Raw genomic sequence first — 13,306 nt, 5'->3', positions numbered from 1 at the left:
GCTGACCAGCCTACCGTGCTTTAAGCCAATGTGTTTCAGTGTGAATGAGTTTCCTAACTAGCTAAAACCCTTTTTTCTTCCCCTGGCCTTATTCTCAAAAGCCAAGGTAAAAGTGTGGTTGTTAGCAGGTGAAAGACAACATGGTTGTCTTAGTGAGTTAATTAATAGCTATACTCCCTTCTGGGGTCTTGTTCTGGTCTTGGGATGAATAACTTGATGGCTCTTTAGCTGTGCTTCCTCCATGTGAGATCAGGCTTCCTTGTGATCTGTGTCCTACTTACTCATGACATTTTACTTTGTGTTTATGTATGTAACATTCTTTGCTGAAGCTGTGTATTGTCATGCCCCACATGACAACCAGAATGTTGTTCTCAGTGTGGGAAAATAGTGGAAAATGAAAAGATTGTTGCTGGATTTTTTTGGATTTAATGTTACGGCTGAGAACCTGAGGTAAATGGTATATTACTACTAGGCTGGGGGTCACCCTGTTTCCATAAAACTGCCATTTGCAATGTGATATGAGCCATTGTTCAGCTCTTGGGACAGACAGGGAATTAAAAGGTAAGGCTGTCATCCTCCTTCTGTCCCCTAGGTGCAGGGTGTTACAGAGACAAATGCCGGTAAGGGGAAGATTTCTGACCATGAACAAGAGGAAGGGTATTTCAATGTAATTAGAGTTCATCAAATCCGACAAAACTGTGTAAACCTGTAGAACTAAAGTGAGTGCAGCTGTGTTCCCTGCATCGCACTTTATGTTGTATTTCACGGGTAGCCATAACTATAGGTTACAAAGCTTGTTTAATTTATACTGGCAACACTGGAGTGTCTAAGAAATAATACTAGAGTGGTGATGTGTGAATCTCAAAATATTCAGAGGTTTGTTCTAGTTTGGATAGCAGTAAAAAGTGCAGATGCTGATCTGAGCCTATTGGATCTCTCAAAATGGGCTGGGGACCCCAGTACAGAAGAATTCTCCTAAGTTTTTTGGCCACTGCGAGAATTAATTTTGAACTGGTTGGAGCAGTGCCCAAGGCAGCTGAAACCAAATGGTAGTAATCAGCAGCAAAGACAGCCAGAGAGAAATGCAAAAGCTACACAAATAATGTAGCCAGTTTCATTTCAATTTAACTCTGGCATGTTTTTTCTTATTGGCTCTGAAATCTCTTGGCATGTAGATCAAGATATCCAAGCAGTTTGGGCAGAGAATTATTCTTCATCTCTTTGAAAATGCTTTATGCCTTCAGTTAAGGAAGTTCAGCAGAAACCTGCATCTTCAAACTGAGTCCAATGGCAAATTCTAGTCTGTTCCTGTCCATACTAGTTCCACCAGAGCAAGTCTGCCTCTAGAGGTCATGCTCCCTTCAATATTTGAAGGCACTGAAGGAGATAATCTGCTCTCCAGTGTGGAATTCAGGTGCTGGGGTAGAGATACTTCTCTGTATAGCAGAGAGTTGGCATAAACAGTTTGAGACAGAAGAACAGTGAAGTTACAGCACCAGAGATAAGGAGCTTAAATACAAATTTCCAGGTTTTCTGACATTTAAGGGATATGTATTTTAAAGGACAATGTGTCTCCACCCTTAATTCTGTTTTACCTAAGCATTTTTATCAAGAAATGCCTTTATCTTTACTAAAATGGCAAAAATGACTGAACGGTTTGCAGTTCTAGGTGTAGTGAGACCTCCATTGCATCAGAAGTTCATGTGAAACTGACAGCTCTCCAGAAGGCTGTCAAGAGTTGTGGTGTCCCATGAGGCACTATGTAGTTCTCAGGAGCTCACAAATTTATAACCAGCAGGAGCAAAAACAGTATTGGAGGCCTCAGAAGTTTATCAGCTTTGCTGGCATGACCTGTGGAGCCTTCAACTTCTGTGAGCGTGTTTCATGCCTAACTAATGAGGCTTTTAATGTTTTGGCAAAACCTGGGCTTAAAAAAAGCCTAAAATAGGTTGCATATGGTCAGAATCTGGGGTCCCTAAAGCAACCACCCATCGAAGAGGGTGGTTTCTATGATACTCAAGGCAATCTGTGTTACTTAGATATGGTAGTTTCTCTGTAATGAAAGTTAGGACCAGGAGTTAATTAGAAACCTGATTTGTCAGTATTTATTCCTGTTTAACTCTTGCTGGCAAAATTCTTTGGCCCAAAAATTCTGCTGTTAATCCCTGGCTGAATTAGATTTATTTTTAAGTGTCAAGTAAATTGATCAACGCTTTCCTGGTTTTATTACAGAACTTTAAAAATTGCCAGATGCTGCTGGCGAGTGGTGGTTTATGAGGGTTCTTGTCAATAGCCTGAGGCAGGGTAGAAATACAAGGGCAAGGAGGTTATTTTTGGAATGTGCAATGTGATATTTTGTGTTGCACATTTATTTTAAGAGAGGTAATGGACCGTGAGGGCATTTTAAGTCTTCACCTTTTTCCCCTGATAGTTTTGGTGTTTGTGTTTAGAGGAAAAATTGTTTGGGTTTTTTTGAGAAAATGACTGACTGTCTGAAACTTGTCATTGGTCCTCTTTGGTGCTACAGACTACATGACACTGAAAGGAGGAAACAGGTCTATAGGGAAGAATATTACTTATGGGTGTCTATAGTTTAAGGAAATATTCTCTCTATCAGACCTTCCTAGCTGGCAGAGGCACTGAAGTTGTTGTGTTTCATGCTCACTGGGAAAGAAGAGTTTGTGTCTATGGGTCCAGATCCTTCTGATGACACCCACTGTCACCAAATGTGTGGTAACTGCCCTGCCAGTTTGTAAGAAAACTATAGAACTTGGGCTAATTGCTTAGACTTCATGCAGTAAATTTGGTTTTGGTCACTCGAACCATCTGTGATTCTTGGGGGAATTAAAAAAACCTGTGACAGGTTTACAAGCTAAGGTCCTGGTTATATGCTATAATTTACTTCCATAATGAAAAGTTAACAGATCACTTGCCTGAAGTTAGGCCCCTAAATAGACAAACAAAAATATTTTTCTAAAGATGCTGAATATCCAAATCGTTCCCATCATTTAAGTGATGCAGGAGTTGACCCGCATCTGTACAGACCCAATGCACTACTGTTTTTGTAAGGAAACATGTCCTTGAAGATAAAATGTAGAGAGGTAAAACACAACTATGAAAAAATTACATAAGGCATGGCAAAGACTGTAATTTTTGTCAGTTATGGCAGGGAAGCTCTTGAACCCTGTGCCATTCATTTCACATATATCCAAATTATTCTTTTTGTTGGAAATATCCTTTTGTGCCCATTAAGGGCTGGTTTGCATAGGAAGTTTTTATCTCTGAAGTTCTTTAGCCTTTGAATAGGAGAGAGAGGGGAAAAAGAAGAAAGAGAGAAAGAGTATAATTTTCAGACAGCACGTCCCCCCCCAGTCCAAACTTGCAGATTTTTCAGTGTCTCATAATCAAGAAATGGTTTGTCTGATTATTTTGCGATAAATATCCTCCTCTGGGTATGGTCCAGACAGGAGATATTTTAAATCAGAAGGTGCCTTTCCTCCCCTCTGTTACAGGAATTCAATATTGGGATTATGGTTTAAAGGAAACTCTTATCTTTTGACTATGGAATTATTGGCATGGCATCATTATAGTGTGTTGGAAAGGGGTTTTAATAGTCGTTACATTCAGGAATTTTTCTGGACCCTCCGCTTTAGGGGAGGAAGTCAGGTTGCTCAGGAAACCTGATGACTGCAGTGCAGAAGCTGGTGGGGAAAGTCCTGATCCAGTTGTTCTGGCACATGCATGAACAGTAAAGGATGTAAATGAGAAGTTCCAAGAAGTGATAAATTTGACAGCGTTCATGTGGCTAGTCTCAGTGAAGGAAAACAGACCTCAGAAAGCCAGAACTACTTTATTTAGTCATGATGAATCTCAGATAAGAATCTTGTAGTTCCATTAGCTTAAATGCATTAAAAAAAAATGAATATGATGTTTTATATATACACCCTTTAGCAATGTAAATCCAGCATCTACATTTCTGCTACTTAATTGAGTGATATTGCATATAGAAAAAATCATCCGTGTTAGGTTAAAAATGTTCCTTACCTCATTCTCTGTGGTGTAAGTTGGCACAGTTTAATGAGGGCAAGGGAGTTATCTAAGGCATTAAATTTGCTCTGCATACAGAAAAGCAGAGAGGCAGACCTGTAACATGAATTTCAAAGCTATGCTTGAGAACGTCATTAACATGCACCTGCATGAACAAGAATTTTTATTTCCAAGTGGCTGGTTTTACATGCACTAGCTGTTTATAGTGTTTGTCCACTCGCCTGTGTATGCCTGTTGGGAAAGAGCACAAAATTTCCACTGAAGCTCTGTTGTTTACTTCCAGAAAGCTGATCAGTATTTCTGAAAATATGTGACAGATCCTGCCACCCTTGGGGGAAGCTCAATTGTTTACCACCAGTAAAGTAAAAAATACCATATCTTGCTTAAGAAAGAGCACTGGTGGTATTTTCTTTCTCTTCACAGCTGCCTGCACTATATAGTTGTGGTTTATTTGTCTTTATTGCAATGTGGCTGTGCTTTGCCTATATACTGTACATCCAAACTATATCTCGATTTAAAGCTGAATATCATGCTTTCTTTTTGTCTGGGGTTTCATATTCTTAACTTGCCTGGGAATACGGTTTGAAAGGGAGGACAAATGCTGTTTTTTGAGAATCTCTGGTCTCAGTTCAGAAACCAGAATCATCTCCGGACTGCAGACTGACAGCTCATTTCTTTCTCTTTAAGTTCCAACAACTATGTAACAATTTCAAATTAAAGCTCAGTTCAAATCCAGGTCACTAGAAAAAACCAGCTACCATTTTATTAAAAATATTATCACCATCGATTTATCTATTACATAAAAACCCCCAACAATTTAAGACCCATTTTTGATTTTTAGTTGCTCCTATTTGGTAAAAAACTTGGAAAAGTCTGTTTAGTGTTTCACACAGCCATTATGTGGAACTGCAACTTACTGCACTTTGGTCTAATTGCTTTAAACAATCTCTGGTTGCCTGAGCCAAAGAAGATCCTGAACCATACAGATTTAAATGTTTAAGCAAATCAGTGACCTTATTAATTCATAAATCCCTTGTTAGCAAGCTGGAGAAAGAATGCCTATTTTACCACAAACAACTGAAGTATACAGATGAATATGTGATTTCTACTGAAGTATGATCCTTATCTGAGCTAAGTTTTAGGGTTTTGTGTTTATCATGTGTCAACACATTCCAGAACAAGTTCATTTAGTTCACAAATAACTAAAGAAGTAGTAGTAGTAGTTCAAGCATCCTTCAAAGGATTATATTCTTATTACATGTTCAGTAATAAAGATTTTGAAATCATATACTGTTCAAACCTATGTACGTTCAAGGCCAGTACTGTAAAATTCTGCTTTTATTCTATCTTGCCTTCACTAATTCTGCTTTTATTCTATCTTGCTTTCACTAAAAATTCACTAAAGTAAAGAGTAATTTGATAGAAATATATCAGTTATGATATCAATCATGTCCATGAAGCATGATGTAAATTCTTGCATTTGTCTTTACAAAGGCAATGGGCAGATAGGACTTTGCATACACACCTTAGGAAAATAGTTTTAATCAGCTGTTGAATGAGAATGTGCTGGGTGCAAAGAATTGCCTTTATGGGTAGAACTAAACTTTTGGATTTGGAGACATTTCTAATTATTGACTGCTAAATTGTTGACTAAAATTCCTACAAGTTTTCTCTGAAGACCTTTATGGATAGGAAAGCTCTAGAGGAGAAATAGAGCATACTGACCAGGCAATTAAAGCTACATTGTTATTATCTAAAATCACTGGGCAAAGTTGTGCTAGTTTGAGCTGGTCGTTTGAGACTATAAACAGGATGAACAGGTAGACGTTTACAGAAAACAGGAGATAAAATTGGAGCAGGTACAGTTATATACTCTTTTTACGTTATTTTTAGGAAAGGAATATGCCCAGTTGTAGCTTTTGAAGACAAAACAAAAGGCTGATACTATAGACTATGTTTGTCCAGTAAACACATCTGTGACCGGAAGGGCAAGGTAATACTAGCCACAAGCAGCTGTCTTAACTGAAGTGTAACGTGCTTTTGATCAAAATCCCATAAATCTTCACTGTATTCATGAGCAATTGTATTTTGGCTTGCAGGAACCTGAAGCCTTCATGTACCTGAGGTTAGGGAAATGGGATTTCTGTCCCACATTATTCTTGGCCTTTGCCACCCACAGTGCACTGCTGCATAAATAAAGTCTAAAGAGGAATCCCTCAAAGTTTTGGTAAGTCCATTTAATAAATCATGTAAAAAGAAAAAAAAAATTCCCTTAAGCCAAAGGGAAGTGGTAGAGCACAGTATGTGGGTTCATCTGGTCAGAGTCATGTAAAAATGTGTTTACCCTTCATTTTACATACCTTTTATGTGTTGATATGACATCATTCCCTATAAAGGTAGGAATACTGTGCATGCATAACCATGAGTTTGTATGAGATGCGGTGAATAGCCCAGGAGAGAGGGAACAAGACATAATTTAAAGTTGGAACCTGGAGTGATTTATGAAGGTCATTGTCTTACTGATTCAGATACTTTCCATATGTTGTTGTAGAAACCCCTTTTTGTATTTTGTGTAAAACATGTGTAGCAAATTAGTTTCTATACAACTTTCCTCCTTTAAAATGTTTTGGTTTTAAATGTTGATGTGTTTTTTATCTCCGATCTGTGATATCCCACTGTATTTTTATTGAAAGAACACTTTAAAGATTTTGAGGTGACTTTGCTGAAGTTTGGTGTGGTTGACAATAAACCTGGAAGTGCTTTTGATGCTAAAACATCCTATTGCACTGGATTTATGGCTTGACTTCTGTATCTTGCTTAGCTGATATGCCCTGTATCACACTTAAAATCCTGAAGGTACTGACCTAGTATGGGAGGAATAGAAGAAATTTTTGCTTACCAGCTGTAGTACATTATAATTCTATCTCATTTTATTTTAGAAATTATTTGAAGATGGAACTAGTTACATTAAAATTATGTAATGGGAACATGATTACTAAAAATATATTACTGTTTGAAACATTAAAAGACTCCATTTAATTTACTATAATATATAAAATACTTTTATTGCAGGGAGACTATTTCACTGGTTGCTTAGCAAGTGAACAGACATTTATTAATCAAATAAATCAACACCACCCATGGCAACTTGCCCCAGAAGTACCTGCTGAGGAGAGATGGATGAACAAACCATGAGGAAAAAATTATCTGATCCATGCTGTGCCTTTCTGCTTGCAATTTTCTAGAATTTATTCATTATTCAGCATTATTCACAAAACCATGTCTGCAGAGTAGTTTGTCTTGTAGCTTGTTCAGAAGCTATTTGTAGTGAGTATTCAAAATATACTTCTAATGAAGATTATTTGTCATTAATATGGGGGGGCCAGTTTTTGTGCTTTGTGTAGGATCCCTTATTCAAAAAAGTCCATGGATCAAAAATGAGGCTCCTAAGTGTTACTGTGATGCAAACAAATAATAGCATGAATCACGATATTCCTATAGCTTGACTTTAGACCCTCCATAATGATCTCCGCAGACTTTACTGGTATTCAGAGCAAACTTTAAAATAAATTTTTCAACAGAGACATTTGGGACTGCCACTTTAAAATACATTAGGCACACTTTCTGTACTCCTTTTTTAGAAATACTTGTTTTGGTGGCTGTGTCTGCCACTAAAAATTTTTGCTAGAGTATCCATGGAAAGTGAATTGTAAAGATGACACAAATCCACCTGGAACTAATAAAAGACTCAAATATCATTAAGAAATTGTGAACTTTGTTTTCCTATAACTGTAACCCCAGGTCTATGTTTTCAAACTCTTTCTCCCACCTTTCTATCTTGTAAAGCTTTTAAATGTTCTAGCTATGAAGTTGCCTAAGATAGCATAAACCAAGCTCATCAGTACCAAAAGGTCACTTTGCAAGTGTTCAAGGTATGCTCAGAAACACAAAACACCATCAGTGCTGAAAAACAGTAACGGTAATTCAGTTCTTTGATTAAATGAATCAAAAATAAGCTTGCTATTTGAGCAACAATTGTAATTCTTTGGTTTGTTTCTTTCCTTGCTGTGCAGCCGTGAAGCTGCTGAGTGTGCAGAAGGCTAGGCTGAGCATGCCAGTGAATAGAACCGTAGCAGGACTTTGGACATCCTTTATTGTATCCTGCACACTCTTAAAGTACCAGTGCCCCATTGTTCTCCAGACTTCCACGCTGTGTGAGCTTGCTGCTGAGAGGGGAGAACAAATGTGGCTGTGAAGCTTTAACATCTGCTGCAGCCATGAGTGGTTTGCCAGATGAGCTCTCCAGCAGGTAGGACAACTAGTTCCTTGGGCCTGCTATCATTAGCCAGAGCCACTGCTGCTCACCTCCTGAGGATTGCTACTGTATGTTTTTGGGCTTGAGAAAAGTTTGTCAGCCAAATAGGTGTTTTCCTCATAGCCTAAAGGGAAGGAGAAACAACTCTTTCCAAGGCAACTGTGCAAGCAGCTTCTACGTGCATAAGATGTAAAGCAAATTTGCGGGGCAGGTTTGTGTTACTCATTTTCATTTTTATGTTTTCACAGAATGAACTTTATCTGTGGGCAGGGGACTGAAACAAGGTGTAAGTGATTCTTCCACTCTCAGAAGAGGATCCGAGGTGAAAACGAGAAGTGAAGGGATAGAATGCTGGCTCTCTGAGTGTGAATTGTTTTTACATTATGGTCATCTCTAATTGTACTACCCTTACCTACAGGGAAGCAGTAATGAGTCAGTGTTTGTGCTCAGGCACTAGCCTGCTGACCATAGATTAAAGAATTATGAACGTGTCAGTTGGTAAATTCAAAAGGAGTTCACAGTTGCCTCTTCCAGGTTTTTCTCGGTGCTTAAAACATTTTATCATCAGCTGCTTTCTGCTGCTTGTAGAACCACTGGAAATCCCACCCCAGTCTACCGCTTATTCTCTCTAAAGTCAATCAGTTTCAATTCTTTGCTCTCACTGGGTGATATGGCTAATTAGAGAAATGGCAAGTTGCACGTCACAGCCCTGGAAGACCCTCTTCCAAGCAGAGTCCTTCCCAGGCAGGGACTGCTCCTCTTCTCGTCACTAGTTTGGGCTTACCTTCTGCCTGATGCTTCTCTGCTTCAACAAGCTCAGTAACTCTCCCTGTTTTTCATTGAGGCACATGGGCATCAATTTTTCTGACTCTGTAATGGGCCGTCTTCATCAGATTCATTCAGGTTCTCAGCAGAAATGAAAGTGGAAACTGAATGCATCCTGAGCATGGAATAATTCCAACTGTTTCAGCTGAAAAGATGAGTAATTTATTTGTCTTGAAGGTGCTCTGTTCACTCATGAAACTGGTAGCCCAGCCTAAGGCGTGATAGCCAGAGATTAATATTAAAGGTTTTCTTTCCAGAAACATAGTTTTTGTATAAGTGGTATACAGCATAAGTCTGTCTCTGAGGACTGCAATGTGTGGAAGATACACAATTTGATCTTTTCTTGGCTCATGTATCATCAATTATTTACTAGATTCTGGTTTCAAAACCTCTGTTAGCCGCAATAGTATAGGGAAAGAAAAAAACAGCTAGAGCTTCAGATCTAGAGCAGGCTTTGTGGCTTTATAGCACTGACACTTAGGGAGAAAAAAAATCATCATTCTTTGAATACCTTTGCTTTGACAGTTCCTAGAATGATAAAACAATTTAAGTCAGATGGGCCCACAGAAGGGCATCTTGTCCAACTCTGTGCTCATACAGATCTTCCCGCATTCAGAAAGGAAGGAAAGCTGCGTTGCAACTGCGGTCAGACTCCGGCTCCTCTGCAGCCACAGTGTTGCGTTTCCCCCACCCGCAGCAGCTGGTGCTGGGTCCCTGGGGAGCGCACCGCATCCCTGCCGCTGCCGTGGGGTTCGGCACCCTGGATCTGCCTCGGCTGTGGGAGGTGCCCCCCTAATATCAGCCTCTCCTAATACAAGTGGTTTAAAAGTGGAGCAATAGCGCATGGAACCGGAGAGCTGGGGAATAAATAATGGGAAGACAGGAAGTTTGGGAATCGATGAAGTCAGGTTGGATATAAGGACTATTATTAATTTCCTTGGAATGGCTATGATCCAGGAAAGGATGTGATTAGTGTTCCTAACATCCTCCTCTTAGTAGGAAGCACTTTCCAGAATTGGGAACTGCAAACCTAACAAATGCGTTTGAACGTAACAAATATTTATACCAATGTGAATGAAATCAGCACAAGGAAATAACTAGCTGATGGATGAGCAGAAACAACCAGGGCTTTTTACACAAAAGCCAAAAGTATTAGTGAATTATGGTCTGATTTTTGATGCTTTTTATCTTTTTCAGGAAAGGTGTTTCAGTTCTCCTGTGCCAAGCACAAGAGAATTTCAGTTAAGAACACGCTGCTAACTTTTCAGTTTAATCTAGCAAAAGCATGACTTCATTTTACCCTATTTAACAGAACACAAGGATTTTGGCAGTGATTTTATACTGACTGCCTACTCTAGTGACTAAAACAGAGTTAGACAACTCTGATATTTAGGGCCATAATGTATGATATGGAGCATTATTAATGCAGACCTGATAGGCCTTGGCTTTCTGTGCAGTTAACGGAGAAAGTAGATGCAATTCCTCAGGCACAGGACACTGTGCACCATGAATGCATATTTCGGAAGCACTTTTTTGTACTTTTCTGTTTTCTGAACTAGCAGCCGCTGCCTCCCAGTTCTTGATAATCCCTCCCATCTTTTTATAAAGATGTTCTCTTTCTTTCCAATATAGTAACTAGCGGGAAGGAGTAAACGCTAATAGGCCCCAGGAGAATGAAATTAGATATTTCAATGAAAAAGGGTGAAGAGGAAGTAAGATCTATCTTTCTGGGTCTAAAAAAAATAATTTGCAAGCAGAGTCAATGACAAAAACACTGACAGGATGGGATTTCAAGTGGTATTAGATCATTATGGGGCCATCAAAGGTCCTTCCTGTTGCTGTTCTGTCTGAATACTCACAAAACCCCTGTAATCATGCTTCACCTCTGTGGCCTTGGAAACTAAGGAAAATGGGAAGACTGTAAGTGCTATGAAGATACCAAAGGTGAAGTGACTCCTATGTCATTAGCCATAATAACAAGTGGGATTCCAGCTAGACTCCATTCCAGCAGTGCATAGAGGCAGGATTTTTCCTGCAAACTGAGATATAAAAAGGGTGTTAGAAAGAATTATGCCTAACCATGTTTTGTGAGTTGCTGTGTGAGGGCGTATTGTTTTGTGTTTCAAAGAGATTTTTACCTGTGGTTTACCTGTGATTTCTGTCACTAGTGCTGGTTTCTAGTCCTATAGTCAAGACACCAGAAAACAGGAGAAACGTGTAGTAGAAGCATGCTGGGTACTAAGAGAGTTTCTACTGATGGGCAACAGAGCTAAATTCAGGCAAGAGTCTAACTGCTAGACTGCCTGTCTGCCAAAATCTTCTTTTCTCCTAGCACTGTGTCATTACTTCTGCATGAGAGCCATTTATGGCTGTTATGCACTCATCTTCATAGAGTTTGTTTTCTTCCAGAAAGATATCTGTATGGTCAGTCACATTTACAAGATTTGATTTGTCTGGCACTTCTTGTCTGTGTACTTTTAGACTGGAGACACACAACTATATTTTTGTACCTAACTTTGAAGTATTTGCCCCCCATGTACTCTCTCATGACTTGGAATGGGAGCAACCTGGTATCATTGGACATTCTACTTGAAGGGACATGATCTGGATCCCAATTTCCTGGCTGCGTTGTGGGCCAAATATATGTTAATGAACCTGCCAGTCCATTGAAAACAAGTTATTCTCCTCTTAGAGGAAAATGGATGAATAACTTGCTTTTCCTTTTCTATATTCTAGAAAACAGACTTAATACCTTTGCCTGGCCTTCCTTCATTGGTAAATACTGGGCTTGATTCTCCCCTGCTTTCCGTTCTGTATAGATGTTACCCCTTGTCCTGAGAAGTTGTAATATATTAACATGTCAGAAACAGTGGCATTTAAAATCTATTTGTCAAAAAAATAAGTCATGGATGAATCATATTTATTAACTTTGCCCAAAGCTCCTGCTCAAGAAGGACTTCACCCAGAGCCATAATACTGAATTAATGGTGTAAATATAATTACAGAATATACAACCCTCAAAACTAAGTTCAAACAAAGAAATGACATGGTATATGTACTATCACTGGAAGGATATTGACTAAAAAAAACCCCTAAACCCAAACATCTGTGGTCATTTTTTGTTATCAGTGTGTACCGCCAGTCAAGAATGGCTTCGGCATACAGAAGGTTCTAAGAATAAGTGTTAATAAATTCCAACTTAAATATAAAGCCTGTACCAAGGAACAAATAGTATGCTATGGTGTACAGTTGAAACTTCGAGCCTACCACAAATCCCAGAAGCACACATTCCCAAAACAAATGCTTTCCAGCAAATACCAAACAAAAATAACTTTTCAACAGAAGATGTCTCTGGAGCGTAGAAAAATACCAGCCCTCTTAGGACAGTCATGCAGGAGAAAGTTAGTAAATAGTCGTCATAAACTCCAGCTTCTTCTGTGGACTCAGCCAATAACCATCATGCTTGGGCGGTGGCGAGAAGAACAAGATTATTTTCATCTTCTCGATGTGACAAATTCCTCTGTTCTCCAGATTAAATGAAATAAAGCCCTTCACTGCATCTGGTGTAATAAAGTTATTCTATTACCCCCTTCTAGTCCAGATGAGGCAATCAGAAATGAACACTTTTCCCTTACAGCTGCTGCTGCTGCTGCTTCTTTTGATCAAAATTGCTCTGTGTTCTTAGTGACTGTAAATCTGAAGGAGGAAGTGTTTTTAGGAGGTGGAATAGACATGCATCACCCTCCTTGGTAAGCATTCAAGGCTTTCTGTACTCTGGGGATTGCAAAAAAACCTCTGCATATTTCAAGATCTCAGATGTTGTTCTTTATTAAAGGGATTTTCCACAGCAAAATCTCCAAGCATATCATGGATATTATTCAGCCCAAATGAATTCATAATTAAGAGTTCAAACAAAACAAAATCCAGGACTTTTTGAGAATCCTAATAGATGTCACATTACTAGGCTGTTACCAGCCCAATCCAGAAGGCAATGAATAATGCTTAAACCATTGAGCCATCAGGGTTTTTGAGGAAATGGAAAGCATCCATCCTATCTAAGAAATCAATTCCACAGAAATTATTCCATTGTCAAACAGTCTGGGAAAGCAAGTCCATTAG

Source organism: Aquila chrysaetos, chromosome 1 (genome assembly GCF_900496995.4).
Source record: "Aquila chrysaetos chrysaetos chromosome 1, bAquChr1.4, whole genome shotgun sequence".
NCBI lineage: Eukaryota > Metazoa > Chordata > Aves > Accipitriformes > Accipitridae > Aquila > Aquila chrysaetos.
The sequence above is the reverse complement of the archived record's forward strand: the minus strand, read 5'-3'. Positions refer to the sequence as shown.